The sequence below is a fragment of the Aethalodelphis obliquidens genome, unplaced genomic scaffold (assembly GCF_003676395.1).
Source record: "Aethalodelphis obliquidens isolate GAN/ISIS:26980383/991018 unplaced genomic scaffold, ASM367639v1 scaffold42, whole genome shotgun sequence".
Lineage (NCBI taxonomy): Eukaryota > Metazoa > Chordata > Mammalia > Artiodactyla > Delphinidae > Aethalodelphis > Aethalodelphis obliquidens.
The window spans coordinates 7786979-7803667 of record NW_020837986.1 but is presented as its reverse complement, the minus strand read 5'-3'; the positions used below and the strand labels follow the sequence as shown (position 1 = coordinate 7803667).

Sequence of the window (16689 nt, the reverse complement as noted above, 5' to 3'; positions counted from 1 at the left end):
ACTTCCCTGGCAATCCAGTAGTTAAGACTCCATGCTTCCACTGCAGGGGGCACAAGTTCCATCCCTGGTTAGGGAACTAAGATCCCACATGCCACATGAGGTATGGCCAAAATTTTTTTTAAAAATTTAAAAAAATAAATAAATAAGGCTTCCCTGGTGGCGCAGTGGTTGAGAGTCCGCCTGCCGATGCAGGGGACGCAGGTTCGTGCCCCGATCTGGGAAGATCCCACATGCCGCGGAGTGGCTGGGCCCGTGAGCCATGGCCACTGAGCCTACGCGTCTGGAGCCGGTGCTCCGCAACGGGAGAGGCCACAACACTGAGAGGCCCGCGTACCGCAAAAAAAAATAAAAATAAATTAAAAAAAAATAAAAAGGTACCCAAAAAGGTGAAATTAATTTTAATAGTATATTTTATTTAACCCAAGATAACCAAAATATTACATTTCAGTGTGTAATCAATATTTTTAACTTATTAATAAGATATTTATGATTTCTTTTCCTTTGTTCAAAGTCTTTGGACTCAGTGCTTGTTTTATACTGACAGTGCATTGCAGTTGGGACTGGCTACATTTCCAGTGCTCTGTGCCACATGTGGCTGCATGTGCCTGGTGGCTGCTGTATATCAGAACACGTCTAAGGCCATCTGGCTTTGATCAGCTCTTCAGAGCCAGAGGAGAAGAGCAGCAAGCAGGAGGCTGAGAGCATGTCCCTGCCACAGGCCCCCACCACCCATGAGCCTGGAACATCCTAGGAGGGTCTGGGCCTCCTGCAACACTCAGGTTGGGAGCCTCGTTGTTCTGAGCTGGAGATTAAGGGAAAGGTGCCTTCTAAAAGCTGGGAAGGGGCAGAGCCACAATTCCAACCTAGATGATCTCCTGTACCCTGTGCACCCATGATGCTAGGGAGGGGATCTAGGCTGGTTCATTTCTGCATCCCCAGTGCCTAGAGAAGGCTGGGCATCTAAGAGGCATGGTTGATGTTTGCTGTTAGTGTAACAGGATATTAAAATGGACATTTCAGCCCAAGCACCAAGGAGGCACCAAGATAGTGGAATGAACAGTGGAACAACAACGAATCACAGTTGTGGTAGGTAAAAGGTGGTTCAGTCTTGGCAGTTTTTGAAGGTTCCACCTGCTATCATGGCAGCGGCCTTCTAAAGAAGACATTGGACCAGGTGCAGAATTTAGGAAGAAAATAACTGGAAAATGGTTACTTGTGACTCAATTCTCTCTTCTAATTTGAGGGTCTTAACAGTACAGTGTTAGACATGAAAAAGAGAGGGAATTATGGACTCTGTGTCTTAAAATATTCCCCCCACCTTGCCCCCAAGAGGGAGAGTAGGAGGAATTTCCCCTTTCTCTGGTGATCCTCATACCAGGAGCTTCAGCAGGAACACATGGGAGCTTGATAAGTGTCACCTGGAATCGGGGAGCACAGGTGACCCGTGCCCAACCCACTCCTCAGTCAAAAGTTCATTGTCGGGCTTCCCTGGTGGCGCAGTGGTTGAGAGTCCGCCTACCGATGCAGGGGACGCGGGTTCGTGCGCTGCCCAAGAGGTTCTGCCCTACAGGGAGCCTGCTAGGGGGAGGGGACCCCAAGAAGAGGGCCTGTTCACATCACTGGGGGTACAGTCGAAGGGCACCAGGAGGGGGGTCTCTGAAGAACCCCTGAAACAGGGGCTGAGGGAGAATGCTCAGCATTAATTTCATGACCAGCCTGGAGAGAAATGTTCCCCCATCTCACTAGTCATTCCATCTGATCCTGATCCTGGAGGTACTGGGAGTGGGGGTGGGCTGGGGAGAGTGAGCAGAAACCTGGTGAAGAGAAACACATTTGGATAAGTAAGGGGAGAAAGTTCCCATCCCCTCCCAGCAGACAGCAACCCACCCTGTGCTTGGCGCCAGTTGGTGGAGAGCAGAGAAGTCTGACCTATCAATGATCATTGAAAACACGATTGATACATGAGACAGACATTTAAAATAATTGAATGAAAACTATGTTCCCCATTTTTAGTAATACAAGACTTGTTACTTAAGAATGATCAGAAGACTGATGACGACTGCCTGATATTTTTCTAGGGGCAGTGAAAAGATACTTCCACTTAGAAAGTTTAAAGAGACAGGCAAAAAAAAATGTTTTTATGATGACATACCAAAAGTCCCTCTTTCAACATACTGGTCACACTTATAAAGGATTGGGCTGTGGCTGGGAGGTCAGCATTCTTGGAGTTTGTGACCTCACAGTGGCTGAGAGATTCCTGGAGCCTGGAGATGGGCAGGATGGGGAGATGGGGTCTCGGCTGGCTGGACAGATTGTCCGAAGGAGGTGATGCCCAGGGTCTAGGCTGGAAGCCAGCAGCTGGCCCGGTGAGCCCTGCAGGATCTCCAAGCCCTGTCCCTGCACTAAGAATGATCAGCATGCTGGCGGTCTTGCTTATTCTGTTCATCTTCCTCCTTGCCGTCTTACTGATTATCTGTTACTGCATCTTTCGGGAGGAATAGGCTTGGGCTCCTGCTGGCTGGGACTGAGGCCCATTGGTAGCTTTGGCCAGTCCAGCCACCCAGGGCCTCTGCTGCCCCATGGCCTGGGTCTGGGTCTGTTTGGGAGCCTCCAGCAGCCCCCAGGCCCTCACTGGATGCTCAGACACACTGAGGTGAGACAGAGGGTCTCCCCACCAGGGTCAGTTCCCACCGAGGTGTCAGCATCCCCTCCTCCCTGTGTCCCCTCGCTGGTCCTCTGACCCCCACAGCCTCTTTGTCACTAGTTCTGCTTCTGCTTCATTTTTGTCCTGGGCTGAAGGCCCCTGGTTCCGGAGAGGGGGGTCAATGTTGGCTCAGTGAAAGTCTAAATGGCTCAGGCCTCTGCCATGCAGACAGACAGGAGAAGAGGTGGCCCGTTCCCTTCCCAAACAGGCAGGGCTGGGCCCTTGGGGACCGGAGTCCAAGCGAAAGACTGATAACCTTGGCCGGTGACATCAGACTTTCCTTCTATCTGCAGTGGACAATCCTTGAAAACAACCTTCTTGACTAATGAATCTGGATGGCCTTAGCTAATTAACTTGGGTTTCCCTGAACAACAACTTTGGACCTCCTTTGCTAACTAAATAACTGGCTAATTATACGTAAGCTTTCCTGGCTTGAGAATCATGAACTTTCTTGCCTGAATACCTGGGCCTTCCGGGATAACAATATTTGACTTTGGATCAGTATCTCTCACCATGCTAGCAGACTATATCAATTCTTTACTCTTAAGACCTTGGGTTGTCCTCGCCAAGGGCAGCAGACATCCCTGACTACTTTTCTGGGACTTCTAGAATAAAAATAGAAGAATTCTTCTATGATTTCACCATTACATGTGATATTGACTGATGGTTTATGATGTATATTCTTTTTTTAGAATTCTAAGACTCAAAGTTATGAATGAATAGTAATTTTTATCAAATTATGATAATCATGATGATGATGGTGACAGCTAGAATGTACTACTAGCTGACGATGAGCCAAAAGCTAAAAAAAAAAGCCCTTATGGTGTTCATGTATTTCAATGCATTATTTTACCTAATTTAAAATTTTTGAATTGTAAAGTACACATAACATAAAATTTACCATCTTAATCATTTTTATTTTATTTCTTTATGTTTGGCTGCATTGGGTCTTCATTGCTGCATGTGGGCTTTCCCTAGTTGCGGCGAACGGGGGCTACTCTTCATTGTGGTGCGCAGGCTTCTCATGGCGGTGGCTTCTCTTGTTGCGGAGCATGGGCTCTAGAGTGCAGGCTCAGTAGTCGTGGTGCACAGGCTTAGTTGCTCCGCGGCACGTGGGGTCTCCCTGGACCAGTGCTCGAACCCGTGTCCCCTGCATTGGCAGGCGGATTCTTAACCACTGCACCACCAGCAAAGCCCCAGTCATTTTTAAATACTCAGTTCAGTAGTGTCAGGTACATTCACATCATTGTACAATCAATCCCCAGAACTCTTTTCATCTTTCAAGCTGAAACGCTGTACCTATTAAACACTAACTCCCTATTCCCCACTATCTCCAGCCCCTGACCACCACCATTCTACTTTCTGTCTCTGAATCTGACTACTCTGGGTACCTCATATAAGTGGAATCATGTAGTATTTGTCCTTTTATAACTGGCTTATTTTACTTAACGTAATATTATTCAGGTTCATCCATGTTGTAGCATTTGTCAGAATTCCCTCCCTTTTTAAGGCTGAATAACATTCCATTGTATGTAGAGACCACATTTTGTTTATCTGTTCATCCATCAATGGACGGTTGAGTAGCTTGTACCTTCTGGCTATCGTGAATAGTACTGCCATGCACATGGGTGGACAAATATCCCTTTAAGACCCTGCGTTCATTTGTTTCGAGGATACGTGGAATTGTTGGATCCTATGGCAATTCTGTTTTTAATTTTTTGAGCAACCACCATCCTATTTTCCATAGTGGCAACATTTTGCATGTTTTATCTACTTTGAAGTTGAAAACTTGGGGTTCAGAAGGATTAAGTAGCTTGCTAATGTGTAAAACGTGGTAGAGAAAAATTTCAAGTATGTCTATTGAATTCGTTTCCTAGGGCTGCCATAAGAAATTACCGCAAACTGGGTGGCTTAAAAGAGAAATTTATTCTCTCACTATTCTGGAGGTTAGAAGTCTGAAATCAACATGTCAGCAGGGCCATGCTCCCTCTAAAACTCTGGGTGGGAGTCTTCCTTTTCCTAGTGCTTGGTGGTGTCCATCAATCCTGCAGCTGTGTCACTCCAATCTCTGGCATTCTCCTGGGGTGTCTTTCTCCTCACTTATAAGGACACCAGTCATGTTGGATTAATGGTCCTTCCTCCTGCAACATGACCTCATCTTAACTTACATCTTAGTTACATCTGCAAATACTATTTCCACATCAGGTCACATTCCCAGGTACCAGGTGTTAGGACTTCAACATAACACCTTTTGGGGTTACATAACTTAATCCATCATATCTGTCTTCCTCCAAATTCTGTGATATTTACTATACTTTTGACCTCTTAATGTGATAAACTACTAGACTTCCCAATCGAAAGCCATGCTTGCATTTATGGGACAGAACTTCTTTGCTATTAGTGGATTATTAGACTATAAGCTTGGAGGAAGGCAGACACAATAGACTTCTTTCATTCATCCCTTTGCCTCCAGTCATTATACAAAAACAAAAAACAGTATTGGAAAAGTGGTATAGCTTTTCCAGTGCCTTTATGGGGAAAAATCATTCGAACAGTTGTTTTGGGAATTATTTAGGTGGTAGTTTTTGTTGTTCCTTTCTCAATTTCCTGCCAATCAGGCTGTTGTTGACATCTGTTGGACACACCCACCAGCATAGTGCCCCATAGAGCGGAAGCGCTTATTTACCATGTATTGAATGAATGAATAGAAGGTTCATTGGCTCAGCAGTGCCCCTGACCCCTTTTTGCTGCTACTGTTCTGTCTTGATGACCAGTGGCTCCAAGTGGCTGGTGGCTCTTCCTCCCCCTACAGCCTCCTTAAGCCCCCTGTGTCCACTCCTGAAAGAGCCTTGGTCCAGGCAGACCTAATCACCAGCCTACTCCTGCCTGGGTAGGTCCCCAACACACCCCCTTCTGGCAAAAGACCCACTTGAAACATCCATCCCTTCCGGAGCTTGCAGAGAGTGCACTGCAGTTTTGTTTTGTTTTTAACGTCTGCAGACACACTGCTGACTGACAAATAGGGACAAGTCACTGATCATGGACTGTTATCTGAATGCCAAGAGCAAAGGTTGTCGTAACACATTTATTTCAAGACCTCAGCATGCTGCCCTGTTTGCTGGAATCAGTTAGGTAGGCCAGTGTCGTAGATGGGAAAGTCATCTGAGATAAGCACGCAGTGCCTCGTGCAATGCCAACTCCCCACCCCCACCCCCAGTGATGGAATCCCTTAATAACTGGCCATTTAGGATAAGTTAAGGAAAAGACTTGGGCATTTAGCCAGGAGTGTTAGTGACAGAAACTTAACTTATGCTAAAAAAAAAAAAAAGAATTACATTCTTAGAAAGCTTATGTAACTGAACAAAAGGAAAGGCAGAGGTGGAACTGGGCTTCCAAGATGACAAACACCAGGGACTGAAATTCCACCAGTACTCTCTGTCCTGCATCTCCCCCTCTCTGTGTGTGTGGATTTCTGGCTTCACATTTACTCCGTTTCTTGTATATGGGGTGGGGGAGACATATGCTACATTTGCCCTGAAGTACATCTCCATACATCTTCCACTGTAGGTAGGCAGGATTGCCACATATGGTTGTGCAGGTTGTGTACTGCCCAACTCACGGATGTGCCATTCACATCATAGACTCTGGCTGAAAAGCAGAGATGTTAGGGATACTTGGCTGAACATAGAAAACACTTGATGTTTTCCTAGCACATCCTTCTCTCGTCCAGCAGAGTCACCCTACGTTCTACCATCCTGAAGGGAGGGGTTCAAAAATCTCCATTCTAATCCTTAAATGGTGGGCCCTTCTAATGAAGACTCTTGGGAATATCTTTAAAGGGCAACACTTTGGGGGAATTTTCCCACAAGCTTCATGAGGACAAACAACTAAGCCCGTGAGCCACAACTACTGAGCCTGCGTGCTGCAACTACTGAAGCCTGCACGCTGCAACTACTGAAGCCTGCGCGCCTAGAGCCTGTACTCTGCAACGAAAGAAGCCACCACAATGAGAAGCCCACACACTGCAATGAAGAATAGCCCCTGCTCGCCACAACTAGAGAAAGCCCGCACACAGCAACGAAGATCCAATGCAGCCAAAAAAATAAATCGATAAAATAAATTAATTAAAAATAATAATAATAAATAAATAAATTTATATTAGAAAAAGACACCTGGGTATGATGTTTTCTTTGTGGGAAGATTAACTGATTCAATTTTTTTAAGTGTTATGAAATTATTTAGGTTTTCTATTTTTCCTTAAGGCAATTCTGTTAAATATATTCCAGGAATGCGTTCATTTTACCTAAATTTAAAATTTTATGGGCAAAAAGTCAAACATATTGTTCTCTAGCTTTTTACCCTCTGCTGACTGTACACAGCCCCTTTTCCCATTCCTAAAGTTGTTTGGCTATGTTGCTCTAAATATGGTTAGGCTCATTTTCTGCCATTTTGGTTTCTACTCATTGTTTTATTGATTTTACTTTATTTGAATCATTTCAATTGTCCTTTTCCTCATTTTTTTAAGCCCTCAGAAAACAAGAGCAAACTGAGACACATGGACTTTTTCTTACATTTCAGAATCAAGTGAGTGCCTCTCCCATTGCAACAATGAGAATTTCTTTCTTCTCTTGTAACATTTAAAGATTCATCTATTACAGGCCATGCAATGAGATGCTCTATCCAGTTTCTAACTTGTTCACATCCAAACACATGTATCCACTCCCCCATCCCTTCCACCACATCAGCTTGTGCGTCTTCCTTTTCCTCCCTTTTCTGAACATCTTCCCATTCCCCCTTTCTGTTTGAGTCCTTCAAAACCCTGCTAAGGTACACCGCCTACAAGAAACCACCTTAGTTTGTAAATTGAAGTATGACTCCACTCATAGCTCCACAACTAGCCTCCAAGCTCCTTTAGGATCCCTTCTCTCACACTTGAGATACGTAATTAAGGAAGAAAGTATAATTTTCCCAGCTTGGGTCTCACGCCCAAACATTTCTCAGGAGAGGGCAAGACACCATAATTGATATTCCCAACAAGACTGAATTCAACAGGAAAAGTGAATGCCACAAGAAAATCAGGGAGAAGGAGTAGACAGGTCAAAACTACAGATGTCCTAGCTATTTAATATTCAGATTGGCGGTTGGGAAGAGGAAAGGATGCTTGGAGACTTGGCAGGTCAGAGTTTCCGTTCTAATCCACAAGGGGGCGCGAAAGAACCGCTTGCGCGGGTTCCGCCCTGGGAGCTGCCGCTCTAGGCTGCATCCCGCACCTCAACTGCATTTCCGCTGGCGCTCAACCGCTGGAAGCTGCGTCTTACGGCCTAGTCGCCGGGAACCGTGCAGCATCTTCTCTCGTCGTCCCCTATGACCTGCAGCCGACAGTCCCGGCGCCCTGGGTGAGTCATTGCGAGGTCGCGCTGCCCAGGGACCCCCGGCGGCCTCCAAGGCCGGTGCTCCGTCTCCCCGCCCCCGACAGGAGGGGAAACTGAGGCCCGAGATGGGGGGAGCTCCAGCCGCAGGTCACCTCGGAGCCCTTGTTCGCTCCCTGTTCTGAGCTCGTCCCCTCCGCTGCGTGTGGACCTTTCGGGACTCGTGTCCTAGACAAAGAGGCCTCGGGTCACCGCGCCACCGGCCGGCGCCGGTTCGGAGCGTCAGGTCCCCTGGCCTCACCCGCCCCGTGGGGAGACTTGTGCCCGCTGATGTCGAGAGACAGGTCGGGTGACGTGTGGGCCCGAGGTCCTGCAGGGGGTCGTGCAGAGCCCGTGTGAACCTGGCCCGACGGGCGCCAGAACCCCTGATTCACTGCCCATCACCTCCGACTCCAGCGTTTCAGGCCCCAAAGCCGCTCGTCGGTTACCGGTCAAATACTCTGGTGAGCGTTAGCCCATTTCCCCCTAATAAGCTTTAAGGGAAAGTGTTGAAACCTCCTTTTAACAAACGGGTGTTTGAGCTTTAAAGTGAGGGCGCCCCAGTCCCTTGGGCAAGTGCTGCTCCTGAGGGCCTTGAACTGGGGGCCGTGGCCTTCCTGCCATGCGGCAGAGGGGGTGGTCCCTGGGCTCAGGGGGGTTCTGGGAACTGTCTTGCAAAGCCTTGTGCAGGAGAGTGGGGCTGGGTTTGGGGGCCAGAAAGGCCTGAGTTCAGATGCTGACGCAGCCCCTCGTTAGCCGTGGAACCTCGGGTGAGTTACTCCATTCTCCTGAGCTTTCCTTTCCTTCCAGGGGGGAAACAGCAAGCAGTCGGGAGAGCAGAGGCCTGGTCTGTGTCTTTGAACCCCCAGTGCCTGGCAAGTGGTTAGTAGGTACTTAGTTGGTATTTTGTGGGTGGAGGAGTACTTGAGGCATTTTTACGAGAAGTTGGTCTTCCTGTGGCCTCTGTTGATGAGGGGAGATGGAGTCTTTCCATGAAGTGAGGATAGTGTTGGGGTCCCGGGCTTGGCTGGGCAGCTTTCCCGTGCCTGGGCGGAGAGCCGGCTGCTGACACGGGCTCCTCTGCCTGGCTCTTCTTCTGCCCTTTGTTGCCCCTGCATTCGGAAGTGATCATGGGCTGCCCGTGCCCTGGTCCCTGGTAGTGCCGGCAGAGGAGTTGCTGAAAGCGTTTCCCCGTGTTTGGAGGGTTCACTCCTGTCCCTTCCCAACTCTGGAGCTGTCCCACTCGGCCGTCCTCCCGCCGCCTTTACACATGCTTCCTGGCCCCTGGTGTGCAGCTTACTGAGTGTTCCCTATGCGAGGCCCAGTGCTAGTTGCAGAGAAGCTTTTAAAAAAGGAAGATAAAGCATGGGCTGTGTCTAAGGAGCTGTGGGCTGGCGGTGGAGCCACCGTTCGGGTAATTTTCACCAAGGGCTTCCCTCCAGGAAGCCAGGTCTGCCTCCCCTCTCTCCCCTTTCCAGGTCCTTAGTCAAGCATGTTTCCTGGTGTGATGTAGTGTGGGAAGTGGCTTGATGTGGGATGAGGGCACTAATCATACTTCATGGAAATCGTTGGTTTTCTTGTTTTTTTGCCTCTCTGCTCTGATCTCAAGGTCAGTGTGTGAGTTTTGCCTCTCCGCAGCCCCAGTGCCTGGCAGGTGTCCGGTGCTCAGCAACTGTGCAACAACTGCCCAGCAGGAAAGAAGGAAAGGACAGACGCATCCCGGTGAGGTGGCGTGGCCCATCATGTCATGGAGAATCAGGGGAAGACTGCTTGTGACCCAGCCAGGGGAGAGGTGGGGGCACTTCCTGTGTTTCCTTTTCTTGGAATTGTTCTTCCTATTGACCAGTATTTATCCCTTGGAGGTCCCTTGGCATGAGATGGAGCCCAGTCCACCAGGGGAGACTTTCCCCATGGCCTGCGGTTATGGTGGCAGGAACCAGAGCAGTATTGCACTTGGACAAGGCTTCAATAGACACCAGACCTCACCTCCGCAGGCAGCCTGAGGTGCCTTTACCCCTCCTACCCCACCCCCGGGTCAAGGCCAGACCAGACCAGGCACGGCCTGTCAGGTGCTGCACGCTCCCAGACCTGTCCTGGACTTTTATCCTGTTCAAGATCCAGCTTCCAGAAACTGTACAGTGTCATTAGAGTTTGCACAAAAGATGATCTGAAAAGGCCTCTGCCTCAGATGCAGATGAGCTGTTGTCCCATGTGGAGTTATAACTTCCGTCCTGTTCATGAGTGGTGGCGTGGCTCGTGGGTGGTAACAGCAGCCCATGCTTGTGAAGTGGCCGCTATGCACGTACTCGGCCTGGGCTTCCCAGGACGTGCTGTGGCCAGGTGGGATCTAGGTCACTCATCCAGGGCTTCTCGACTGTTGCAGAGGAGACCCTGGAGATGTGTCCCCATCCTGTCAAGAAGCGGCTGGACCACGTGCTGCTGAGGTGAGCTCTGTTCCCTGGAGATCTGGGGCTTTGCCTCCCTCAAGGTACAGGCAGGTCCCGCGTGGTCCTGGAAGCAGCTAGAGGAGAGACGAGAGTGGCTTCGACCCGGCCCTCAGCGTTACCCTGTCTGGGGCCTTTGGGAACACACCTGGTTCCTCTTTACGTGCTTGTTTCTGAGAGCCCCTGGGGAGCCCTTCCTCAGACTGTTTGTAATGTTGGCGGCAGAATGTGTGAACGGAGGCAGGGAAAGGATTTCGGTATGCCCACCTGTACCCAGGTGTCTGTCACTTCTCTGCCTCCTCCTAACTTTGGGACCTTCTCTTATTGCTGGTTTCATCCTCCATAAAGCAGGACTACAATGAGGCCATTTGTCCTCAGATCACCTAGTCCCTGTCTTTTACAACCTAAGAACTCTGTCACTTTTCTTTCAGAGGTGTTCTCCCTTTGTCTCTCCCTTCTGGGCCACGTGGAAGGCTTTTTTGCAGGATTAGAAGCAAATACTGGGTCCTTGTGCTCTGTTAGGCCGACTGCTCCAGGCCTCTGCCGTTGGCCTCGCTTTTCAGCAAGCCCTCTGTCCTTTCCTGCCCCTGCACTTGGAAGTGATCACGGGCTGCCTGGGGCCTGCATTTTGGTAGTGCAGGCAGAGGAAACATGGTAGGGTTGTCCTGCATTTGGAGGGTTGACATCCTCACCCTGCAGTTCCGGGAGCTTTCCCACACACTCCTGCTTCTTCCGTGCCACACCTCAGGCCTCCAGGGCCTTGGGGTCTATCATGCGTGCATTAGTGTCGTCGTTGGGGCATTCGCTTCCTGCCCCTGCTGTTGGGAACCAGGCCCTGTGTGCTGCTTAAGTTCCCCTTGATGCCCAGTTGCTATCAGTCGGCCATGGCACGTTCCCTAAACCTGGCAATGGCGTCCTTTTCCGCCTTCACTGGTCAATTACACATTGGTCAGCGTTGGCCACCCTGCCATAGGCCATCCACTGTCTCCCTTTTTAGAGTTAACTACTGTTTTTTAATGAGGAAATAGTGTGTCTGTTCAGGAAATAATAACAGCCAACATCTGCAGAACGTTTACTGTCTGGTAACTCTTGCACTAAGTCCTTTCCTGGTGCCTGACGTGCTCTGCTGTGAGCAGGGACGAGGCGGGTGCTCATCCGTGGCTTCTTGTCTGTTGCAGATGCGTCCACTGTGTGCAGAGGTGTCATGGAAGTTGTCATCAGGAGTGGTCTAGACCCCAGTGTCCTTGAGGTAAGATCTCTGGTCCATTCTCTGGAGTGTTGGGTCCTCTGATCCGGTAGTCGTGTGTGTGTGTTCCCAGGGGCTTTGGGTGAAGATGTAGGGGAGCCGAGAGGTGAGCTGAAGGCAGCATCCACGAGTCCCCAGGCCTGCTCACCACCCCAGCTCTGGGCATCCTGGACCACATCTGGCCCTTCACTGTCTGCAGTGGCTGCTGCAGGGGTGGAGCCTCTAGAGTTCCACTGGGGCAGTGAGAGTTGTGGGGTATCTGTCCTTCCCTGGAGTGTGGGCAGAAGGATGTTGTGATGGAAAATGGGTGGACCTGGGCATCAGAGATTCCTCCCCTGGCTTTGAATCCCCTTCTGCTGCTGGTTTAGTCAGTGTCCTGTTCAGAACCTTGTTTTCTTCATTTGAAAAACCAAAGCTGTGTTAGAGGTGACTTTGTGGTTCTTAAGACCACATGATTTCTGTAATTTCCAACTGCAATATTTTCCCATTTTTGTCCAAAGTGACTTCTCTTTTTTTTTTTTGAGTGGATTTTTTACTGTGCTTTTTTTTTTTTAATTTATTTTTGGCTGTGTTGGGTCTTTGTTGCTGTGTGCGGGCTTCCTCTAGTTGCAGTGAGCAGGGGCTACCCTTCGTTGTGGTGCGCAGGCTTCTTCTTGTCGTGGCTTCTCTTGTTGCGGAGCATGGGCTCTAGGCGCACACGCTTCAGTAGTTGTGGGTTGTGGGCTCTAGAGCGCAGGCTCAGTAGTTGTGGCACATGGGCTTAGTTGCTCCGTGGCATGTGGGATCTTCCCCGGCCAGCGCTCAAACCTGTGTCCCTTGCATTGACAGGCAGATTCTTAACCACTGCGCCACCAGGGAAGCCCCAAAGTGACTTTTCTTTGATTCCCCTTGGGAGAAGGTTCGTGTTGGGCTTTTGCAGGAAAGAATGGCCGCTCCGTGGGTCCTGTGCTTGGCTGGGTGGTTTTCCCAGACTCAGTCTACCGTATAGGCCACTGGCACTCCCTTCTCTTCCTGGAGCTCTCTCTGCCTTGTACGCACCTGCATTCAAAAGGTGGCCATGGGCTGTCTGTGCTCTGGTCGTTGATAATGCAGGGAGAGGAATTGTGGAAAGCAATTTCCCGTGTTTGGAGGGTCCACACCTGTCCCTTTCAAATGCTGGCGCTTTCACACACTCCTCTTCTCTCCAGCCCGTGCTTTCCAGCCCTCAGGCACTGGGGGCTGCTGTGTGACAGGCAGTGACAAGAGACTTCCGAGCTTGGCCTGTCTCAGCTTGGCCTCCTGTTAGCAGAGCCAGGCTACGTCTGTGTCAGGTTTAGATACTTTACGGGTGTAAGGAACCAGGATGAATTATACGTAATGAATAAGCACGATGTTGGGTGGTGTATAGTCGTTGCTGTACGATTTTCAAAGGGAAGCAGCTTGTTGGAGGTGGCGGACCTGGCCTTTGAAGGAGTGGGATGTGATAGGCCATAGGAAGGTCTTCGGGGGAAGGGAGGAACACGAGGACGATTTGAGGCTGGGGTGAGCATGAGCACCTGGGAGTCCGGTGTACAGGCAGTAATGACAGTGCGGGGGACAGCTGCTGGGGTGGCGGTCCCCGCTCCTGCCACAGGGGTAGGGCCGAGTGGGAAGAGCTCCTGAGAGCTAGCTCTCCAGCCATCTCTGCCAGTTACTACATTTGCTCTGTCGCCATGAGAAGGCCCATTTTTTAAAGACTGTTCATTTTGACTCTTCTCTGGGAGTTTTGAGATTCCTTTTTGAGCCAGGTTTAGTGTGAAAAGCCCGCAGCTCATGCCTGACTAATTGGGGGCACTCTCACGCGTGTCAGCTTGAAGGAAGACGAGGTAACGTTGGAGAGTTATCCCTGGTCCTGACCTCCTGCCCCGTGGCCTCCTCGTCACTCTGCGGTGCTGCCTTGGAGGAAGCCTCAGGGATGGAAGCTCTGGCCTCTCAGGATGGTGACCTGGGTCCCAGCTCCCCTGGAAGGGCCTCCTCATGGTGAGTAACTGCCGAGGGGCTAAGTCGGCCTGTGTTTCTGAAATACAAATTCCAAGCTGCCGGCCTCATGTGACTTCCTCCTTTAGGTTGTTCTGGGGCTGTTCACGGATGCTGGCGTAGCAGAGTGAAGAGGGGTGTTGCCGCCGATCATCACCAGACCTCCTTCTCCTGTTGCCTTAGCACGGTATGGAAGGGCTTTGTCCCTGTGAGCGGGGCAGAGGGCAAGTCCTGGGACTCTGGGGACTTGGGATTCAGAACTGGAGACCTTCAGCTGGCTCTGCCCTTCCCAGCAGGTGCCACAGAGCACCGTGGACCCAGAAGTCTGCTTTCCTTCCGTCTGGACCAGGTCATCCAGTGGCCTCCGTGTCCCCTTGTCTGCTCCTGGTGTAACTTTAGAAACAAGAGTTCCCATTGGAGTCTTTTGTGCTGGGCATCGTGTCCTCTAACCCACTTCAATAAATCTTGAAACTGCCTTGCCGCCTTTTATGGTTTTTTCTTTTTTTAATACTTGCTTCCATGTGCACAGCTGGGTATAGAGACAGTGGGTCACAGGGGCAGGTCTTCCAGGTTTCAGTCATTGAGATTTTCCACTTAGCACACTCCTGAGGCCTGACCTAGGGATGGGGGATGGGATGGAGACTTGACATGGGGTTGAATAATCCCAGGTGCTTCTGGGGGCTCAGGTTTAGCAGAGATGGGAATTGTTGGCGGAGGAATGTTTGCTCCAGGGCTTTGGAAGAGAGGATGAGGGTGCGGTGGATGTAGAGACAGTCAGGGGCTGAAGTCCTCGAGGAAGCAGGAGCGCCTTGGGCTCTGGGGGTGAAAGTACACGGGGTGGATTTGGGGAGATGGTTTGGAGCAGGGCTGGAAGAGGCATGTATGAGGAACAGCTGCCCTCGGGAGAACTCTGGGGGTGTGGTGGGCAAAGGCCAGGTGTTGGGGTTACTGGTACAGTAACAATAACAGCAGTGGTGCGCTTCACCACCCTGTGGGTACATGGTACTCTGCTCACCTTTCAGGTGTCATCCACACAGGGGAACTCTCCCAAAGGCCCTGGTGAGAAAGGAGGAGTTCGCTGTCCATTCCTTCCAGTGACGTTGAATCACCTTGACTGGGGCTGAGGTAGAAACCAGGTGGTCAGGCCCACCTTTGTGAGGTCAGCAAATTGCTGGCTTCTGTCAGTGGGAGGCATTCTTGGGCCTGGAGGGTCCACGCTGCCGGGCAGCCGCAGCAGAGGTCCTTGTTTCTGCCGTTCCCCTCTCCTCGGTACCTGCCCAAGGGCCACGTGAAGTCTCCCATTTGCTCTCTTGAAGGACCCCCACCTGCTCTGACTCCTCTCTGGGCCAGTTTCATCCCACCGTGGCCCTAGTCCTCTAGTGAAAAAGGAGCACATGTCCGCCCACTTAGCCAAAGCCCCTTCCTTTCCAGCGAGATTTTGCTGCTGGTTGTTGCCTCGACACTTGGAGCCCTCTTTCTTTAACACCAACTGTTCCCTCATTGCTAAGCAACTTCCTGTTAGCTTTTGGTACCAGTGTCTATGCCCCATTCCCCTCCCCTTTATTCTGTTTATTCTTTCATGGTTTTCTGGACCCCCCCTACCTCAATCCTATAGCCTGGGGGTCCTTGGTGCCATTTTGTCTGTGTCCTGTAGGAGGGGGCGGCGATGGAGCACTGGAGAGGGGAGAGGCACGAGGTGCTGTGGTTGGTGAAGTGGGGGCGGGGAGGGGAGTCACAAGCCTACGGAGGTGTGATCTCTGACCGTGGCTTGGCCCAAGGGCACCAAAATTTCCTTCGTAATTCGCCAGCCTGGTCCGGAGGCATCACTCATTCCTCGCCCTGTTTCCGTGGCATCCTGGTATAATGACTGGAGGTGGGGGTGGGTGAAGTAATGCATTAGAAGTGCAGGTTGCACCACCCTGCCTGCCTGCCCCGCACGTAGCACTCAGTAGAGGACAGCGCTTCCTGGTCGTTAACCTGTTCACTTTCAAATTATAAATGATGCTTGCCCCTGACCCAGCCTCTTAAGTCTGCCCTCCCCTGCCCTCTGCTACCCTCACCCACCTGACCCTCAGCCCCAGCTTAGGCTTCCCACTCGCCAGGGTAGACACGCAGGGCCCTCCCCTGTGACCATGGTCTACTGTCCACCCGCATCTCACACATCACACCCCACAAGCACCATAGGCCCCAGCCGTGCTACGACATAAGGTTCCTGAGCATGCTGCCCTTTTCCTGGCCTGCGTTTTGTGTGCCTGGAACGCCCCTTCCATTTCAGATGCTCGCCTGACTCAGCTTGTGTCACTTCCTGTAGGAAGCCTTCACTGCTAAACCTCCACCCAGACTGGATCCCCTGCCCTTCCTTCCATTGACATCAAGTTCAATTTTGGGTAGGCACAATTCTAGGAAATGATCAATAAAAGAAGGCAAAAGAGCAAAAACCCCTGCCTTTATGCTGCTTCCATTTTAGAGGACAGGGACATACCATAAACGAAGTACTGAAATGTCTAGTGTGCTAGAGAAGAACTGAGAAGAAAAATAGTCAAGCAGAGAAACAGGACAGGAAGTCTGGGGACAAGCAGGGGGCGTGGCCTTTGAATCTGTAGATGGAGAAAGCCTCACCTAGGAGGTGTGATTTGAGTAGAGGGAGGAGCTCTCACCTCTGGGCGTTCACGGCAGCCTGTGCAGTCTCCATCACGGCACGGACCAGCGATGGGAGGAATCTTCCCTCTGGGATACCAGGCCCAGGGAACTGGGGGGACGAGACACCTCTGAGGCCTCTTCAGGGCGACGGCTAATTAGCAACGTCTGCCATGTGGTGAGGGCAGCAGCCTAATCAAGTTGGGATTAGCTAGTCAGGCCAGGCTGTGCACGTCTGGAGGGCAGGCTCTGTAT

The 16689-nt window shown here is 50.7% G+C and overlaps 1 long non-coding RNA gene and 3 other non-coding genes across 10 annotated transcripts; all 4 read left to right on the top strand.

Annotated features, from left to right (window-relative positions):
- Positions 1-7977: 7977 nt before the first annotated feature.
- LOC113605204 (uncharacterized) lies at positions 7978-14273 on the top strand. 7 transcript variants are annotated; one of them, XR_003427082.1, is made up of 7 exons: positions 8003-8100; positions 8530-8576; positions 9751-9904; positions 10496-10556; positions 11735-11805; positions 13631-13800; positions 13887-14273. It is a non-coding gene; the product is annotated as an uncharacterized LOC113605204 (long non-coding RNA). The 7 variants fall into 7 exon arrangements; XR_003427079.1 differs by lacking the exon at positions 8530-8576 and having other exon boundaries at positions 7978-8100; XR_003427078.1 differs by having other exon boundaries at positions 7981-8100; positions 8530-9904.
- Positions 9223-9356, top strand: LOC113605471 (small nucleolar RNA SNORA71). The gene has a single exon (XR_003427236.1). It is a non-coding gene; the product is annotated as a small nucleolar RNA SNORA71 (small nucleolar RNA).
- On the top strand, positions 11142-11274 carry LOC113605473 (small nucleolar RNA SNORA71). The gene has a single exon (XR_003427238.1). It is a non-coding gene; the product is annotated as a small nucleolar RNA SNORA71 (small nucleolar RNA).
- Positions 12839-12973, top strand: LOC113605468 (small nucleolar RNA SNORA71). Its single transcript, XR_003427234.1, has one exon. It is a non-coding gene; the product is annotated as a small nucleolar RNA SNORA71 (small nucleolar RNA).
- Positions 14274-16689: the final 2416 nt, after the last annotated feature.